Source organism: Hippopotamus amphibius, chromosome 7 (genome assembly GCF_030028045.1).
Source record: "Hippopotamus amphibius kiboko isolate mHipAmp2 chromosome 7, mHipAmp2.hap2, whole genome shotgun sequence".
NCBI lineage: Eukaryota > Metazoa > Chordata > Mammalia > Artiodactyla > Hippopotamidae > Hippopotamus > Hippopotamus amphibius.
The window spans coordinates 144,795,397-144,801,061 of record NC_080192.1 but is presented as its reverse complement, the minus strand read 5'-3'; the positions used below and the strand labels follow the sequence as shown (position 1 = coordinate 144,801,061).

Below are 5,665 nucleotides of genomic sequence, written 5' to 3'. Positions count from 1 at the left end.
CAAAGGAGGGCTTTTAGAGAGGACAGTGAGGAGACCCAAAGAGCATTTTGGCCCAAACCTCCATTTGTCTGGAGGCCACATGGCTCTGATATTCTGGCCTCAGGTCGTCCCCGAGAAAGGATGTGGTTTTATTGCTGCTGGTAAGTAAGTAACAAGCTGGTGGGCTTGAAGACCCTTCATGTTGTTTCCTCTGTCGGGACGATTACAGGTTTGTAAGCCATGTAGTTTGCCGTCTTCTGGAGTTTACTCTCTACCTACTGTCTCTCACGCCTCCAGAACCTGTCAGGGCCTATTCTATTCTCTCCGCTTATGATGCTCTCTGGACACCCTTCTCTTGCTTAACTCTTACTTTTCTTCAAAACTCAACTCCGAGGTCGCCTGCACGGGCACTGCTCCCTGCCTCTCCCATCCCTGCATCAGGTTTCCGACTCCAGACCTCTTCCAGCACCTGGACCGCTGCCATCAGAGCAGCGACCACACTGAAATACACTCGTCCGTCTGTCTATCTGTCTCCCCACCAGCCTGTGGCATGTGCTTTGACCCCTGTGACTCTGGCATCTAGCTCATAGTGGTACCGACATGGGCCTGTCAGCGGAGTAGATGCTCACCGCTCCCCTCCCCATCCAAGCCCCGAGGTCAGCTTACAGCCCGGTAGCCCTCAGGGATGGGGGATCTGTAAGTACCTCCCAGGAATTGTCTGCCGCAGTATCCTAGTGACAAGAGCCCAAGGAGAGGGAATGCTTACATGGATGGCTCTGAGAACCCACAGGAAAAGCGGCTGTTTGAGGATGGGAACGTGTTCTAAATGTTGCCGAGCTAACTAGGAAGCCTGAGCTCCAGCCACAGATCTGGTTTGCATTGTGAGAAACCATTTAGGTGACTGTCTTTATAATTCACTGAGCCCCTGATACACCTCAAGCAGTGCACTGAAATCTGGTCCAGCGGGTGTTTCCACCCTGGACTGGGCAGCACCTCTGGTCTGGACGTCCCTCGCTGTGTGGTGCTCTCTCCCAGGGGCTGGCACGCATCACTCTTCACAGGCTCGGTGGTGCCTGTTTCTAGGAGACACCAGAGCACAGCAACATCCCATTGATTGTTTAACTTGAACAATTTCAGAAAACAATCTTAATGGTGCATTGAGGCCATGTCGTTGTCTTGGTTCACTAGTTATAAGTGGATTTCAATATGCATTTAATCAAAATACCCAGCTGCATTCATTTAAAAATTCAGCCCACAAATAGCATCTAAGTGGGCCTCTTACCTCCCTGCTAAGAAAATGCAGGAAAGATTTCACTAGAATTTAATTTTATAGAAAACTAAAAGCCCCTGGAATCAGCTATTTGTGATGCAAATTTTAACTCTGTCTCTTAACAAAGACAGCTAATACACAAGTATATCCACGCAGATGGGAGACAGGCTGAAGGAAGAAGGGCAGGTGGCAGGTCACCAGGACTCAGCCTCCTCAAAGTCCGCATTCACTGCAAACCTTCGAGGCTGACTCAGAAAATCAACATCGTGGGTATAGTTTCTCCCTCTTGGGAAGCAACAAGACTTATTAGGAAGAGTTTAGGTTTCAGGGTCAGATTTACAAGCTAGATGACCATGGAAAATTATTAATCTTTTCACGGTTTCATCATCTTCATCTTTAAAGTACAGGTATCAAAGTACTGCATAGGGTTTGTTACAGATTGAATTTTGTCCCCTAAGCATGCATATGTTAAAATACTGTTCATATGTTGAAGTTCCCCAGTGCCTCAGAATGTGACCTTATTTGAAAATTGTCTCATTGTAGGTGTAACTGGTTCAGATGAAGTCATAGTGGAGTAGGGTGAGCCCCTGACCCAATGTGACTGGTGTCTTTATAAAAGTAGAAAAGTAGAAGGGTGTTGCAGACCTGCCCTTCAGAGGAGAAAGTTATTTCCACCTGGAGTACACCTAAATGTTAGATTGGCCTCTGATAGACAGAATTGTCAATTTATTAATGAAGTATGGCTTGTGTTGAACAAGACAAGCTGGGTCAAGCATTTGAAGATGCTTTTGAAGTATTGAGGCAACATTCCACTGGAGATCTTCAGTACTCCTCAGATTACAAAAATTACCTGGCTTTCATCAACCACCGATCTCATGTCAGAGGAAATTCCAACAGCTATGGTGTGCTGCCCACAGAGGAACCAGTCTATAATTGGAGAACAGTAATAAACAGTGCTGCGGACCTCTATCTTGAAGGAAATATTCATCCATCTCTGCAGAGCATCCCTGAAAACCAGCTGGTACAGCCTACTCTTCTCCAGGAAAAGGGAGGAAAAGGCAGGAAGAAGCTCCGACTGTTTGAATACCTTCACGAGTCCCTGTGTAATCCCGAGATGGCATCTTGTATTCAGTGGATAGATCAAACCAAAGGCATCTTTCAGTTTGTATCAAAAAACAAAGAAAAACTTGCCCAACTTTGGGGGAAAAGAAAAGGCAATCGGAAGACCATGACTTACCAGAAAATGGCCAGAGCACTGAGGAATTATGGAAGAACTGGAGAAATCATCAAAATCCAGAGAAAGTTAACTTAGCAGTTCAGTGAGGCCATCCTCCAAAGACTATCTCCGTCTTATTTCTTGGAAAAAGATATCTTCTACTCACAGTATGTTCAACCTGATCAAGGATATCTCAGTTTAAATAACTGGAATGCAAATTATAATTATACATACGCCAGTTACCATGAGCTAAGCCACCCTGATTGCTAACTATACTCTTACATTTTATAATTTTCTGGCATCAGAATTCCCTACAATTTTTAGGATTTTTTTCTGAAAGCAAATACTGAAAAACAAAACAAAACAAAAAACCCCAAACTTCATTATTGCTATCTTTTATGAAGTAGCATGTTGTCTAGACTAACTTGGTGAGAAATTTTGCCAGTGAACAACTTTAAAATGATCAAGTCCCATTTGAAAGTATAGACTAAATGTCCTTCCTCTTCCTATTGTCTATGTAATACTTCCTTCTAGATTAATAATGCCAGCGGAGATGACTTGATTTACATGTTGACTTAAACATTATTTTTCTGTCATACACTCAAGCCAAAAAAAATCACTGTGACGTAGATCCAAGAGCTTTAGCAACAAAACAGAAAGTAATTGCCTGTGATAGTGTTCCTGCTACATTGCATTCATGGCTTTAGAAATTTCAGTGTCTAAAACTAGAACTATCATATGATCCAGGAATTCCACTGCTGGGTATATATTCAAAGAAAATGAAAACACTAATTTGGAAAAGATATATGCACCGCATTGTTCACAGCAGCATTTTTTTTTTTTTTTTTTTTTTTTTTTTTTTTTTGCCACACCGTGCAGCTTGCAAGATCTCAATTCCCCAACCAGGGATTGAACCTGGGCCTCTGCAGTAAAAGCACTGAATCCTAACCACTACACTGCCAGGGAACTCCCATAGCGACATTATTTATAATAGCCAAGTTATGGAAGCAGCCTAAGTGTCCACCAACAGATGAATGGATAAAGATGTGGTATATATACACAATAGAATACTACTCAGCCTTAAAAAAAAAAAAAAAGAGTAAAATTTTGCCATTTGCAACAACATGGATGGTCCTGGAGGGTATTAAGCTTAGTGAACTAAGTCGGGCAGAGAAAGACAAACACTGTATGTTATCATTTACAGGTGGAATCTAAAAATTGAAACAAATGAATATAACAGAATTGAAACAGACTTAAAGGTATAGAGAACAAACTAGTTACCAGTGGGGGGAGGGAATGGGGGAGGGGGAAAGAGGGGTAGAAGATTAAGAGGTACAGACTACTATGTATAAAATAAATGAGATACAAAGATGTAATGTACAACACAGAGAATATAGCCAATATTTTATAATAGCTTTGAATAGAGTATAATCTAGAAAAATATTGAATCACTATGTAGTGCACCTGAAACTAATATAATATTGTACATCTGAAACTAATATAATATTGTAAATCAACTATATTTCTATAAAATAAATAAATGAAAAGTAAAAAAATAAAATAAAAAAAATAAAAGTAGAAAAGTAGACACACACACACAGGGAGAGCATCATGTAAACATGAAGGCAGATGTCTGGGTGATGCATCTACAAGCCGTGGCCCCAAGGAACACCAGAGATCGCCAGTGAACCACCAGAAGCCTGGAGAGGGGCCTGGAGGAGATTCTTCTTCACAGCCTTAGAAGGAGCAAACCCTGCTGACAGCTTGACCTCCTACTCTGGCCTCAAGAACTGTGAGAAAATTCATTCATGTTGTTTAAACCCCCAGTTTGTGAGATTTTGTTATAGCAACTCTAGTGAACTAATACAGAGTTGCTTTAAAGACTGTGTGGACATATATACGGAATCTAAAAAAACGGTACTGATGAACCCAGTGACAGGGGAAGAATAAAGATGCAGATGTAGAGAACAGACTTGAGGTCACAGGGTAGTGGGAAAGGAGAAGCTGAGACAACATGAGAGTAGCATTGACATATATACACTACCAAATGTAAAATAGCTAGCTAGTGGGAAGCTGCTGCATAACACAGGGAGATCAGCTCCATGATGGGTGATGACCTAGAGGGGTGGGATAGGGAGTGTGGGAGGGAAGCTCAAGAGGGTGGGGATATGGGGATATATGTATAAATGTCGCTGATTCACTTTGTTGTACAGTGGAAACTGGCACAAGAATGTAAAGCAATTATACTCCAATAAAGATCTCGGGGGAAAAAAGGCTGTGTGGTAAAAGAGCCGCTATATTAACAAGGTGAGGGGATGGGTGCATGAATTCTTTTGCTCTTGGGAATCATTCTACAACATGTATCAAATCATCATGCTGCATGCTTTTTACATATGTAATTATATTTGTCAATTACTCCTCCATAGAGATAACTTCATAAACAAGGTGTAGGTGGGCATCTGTAGAAGCAACAAGCAATGGGGCTTAGTAGGTATTTACAGAAGTTAGGTCCCTTGTCTTTGTTCTGGCCAAGACGTGGCTCAGGTGTCGGAGACAGAGAAGCTGAGGAGAATTCAGCGAGTTGAGTGTCAAGACATGGCATTAAATAAACAGTACACGGGGATATGTGTATAAAAACAGATGATTGAACTTGGTGTACCCCCCGAAAAAAAAAATAAAATAAAATAAAAAAATAAATAAATAAACAGTACATCAACCTGCAAACATGAAAATGTATTGGCTTAGGTAGCTGGCTGCCTGAAAAAGTCCTTTTCGCTTTTTCCCATAAGGAACTTTGCAGCATGTAATCTTCATCAGATCTTCACCATCCCAGAAGGAGTCTCTTGAGAGTTGCTTGGACGAACGTGCGGTGTGCACATTGCCTGCATGGGGCTGTTAGGAGGCGGTGTGGCCCTGGGACAGGGCTGCCCCGCACAGCACCTCCTGTGTCTGCACAGCTGGTCTGCTGAGAAATGGATGCTAATTCCATGTGAATGAAGGCGCCTTCTGGGAGGTAAAGGGTTGAGACTCTGATCCTTTCCATTCTGTGGTTCAATAGTATTAGAACCATTTTGAAGGACCAAGAGGGCCCTGACAAAGGTCTCCAGCAGGAAAGGACATCAGGGCCCCAGAGCACAAATCGACAGGAGGGTAAGGGGGTGGACAGTTACCAGGGCTCACCACCACTTTCGGGAGAGTTG

The 5,665-nt window shown here is 42.5% G+C and overlaps 1 pseudogene; it reads left to right on the top strand.

Annotated features, from left to right (window-relative positions):
• The first annotated feature begins 1,988 nt into the window (after positions 1 to 1,988).
• LOC130857835 (transcription factor Spi-C-like) lies at positions 1,989 to 2,735 on the top strand (annotated as a pseudogene).
• Positions 2,736 to 5,665: the final 2,930 nt, after the last annotated feature.